The sequence below is a fragment of the Condylura cristata genome, unplaced genomic scaffold (assembly GCF_000260355.1).
Source record: "Condylura cristata isolate star-nosed mole 26May11 unplaced genomic scaffold, ConCri1.0 scaffold00008, whole genome shotgun sequence".
NCBI lineage: Eukaryota > Metazoa > Chordata > Mammalia > Eulipotyphla > Talpidae > Condylura > Condylura cristata.
In genome coordinates this window covers 12,428,214-12,428,727 of record NW_004567109.1, presented here as the reverse complement: position 1 = coordinate 12,428,727, position 514 = coordinate 12,428,214, and positions in this window count along the sequence as shown.

The window sequence follows — 514 nt, the reverse complement described above, 5'->3', positions numbered from 1 at the left end:
AGATTGCCTTTTAACAAACACCAAATGGAGGTCGGAATTCTTCCCTCCAAAAAATTACATGCTGGGTGGGTGCCCAGGAAATGTTTGTTGACTGACAAAGAAGCAGATGCCAACATCACTGCAATGTATAGTGTAATACATACATTTCATCTTTCGAAAATATGTTGCTTTTTAGGCAATCAAAACAATCATCTGTCCCTCATCAGACTTTCTTACTTCTTGGACAGAGGATCAGGAAATCATTTTCTTTCTGCCATAATGTCCTTGCAAAGGACCTGGGAATGAACTAAGACTCTCCTTGGAGACACTGAGCGCAGGAAGCAGTTCTACAGGGCTGTGGTCAAGGCTACAGCCAGCGGCTTCTGAATTACCCCTTTTCTTAGATTCATGGGACACACACTTGGGGCAAGAGGGGGCTCTGAAGACAGGTGTGTTCATCTTTTTTTTAATGTATGAGTTTGTGGCTTTTTTATTCCTGTAAATCCATAACTTCATTTTAGAACATTTATCAAGG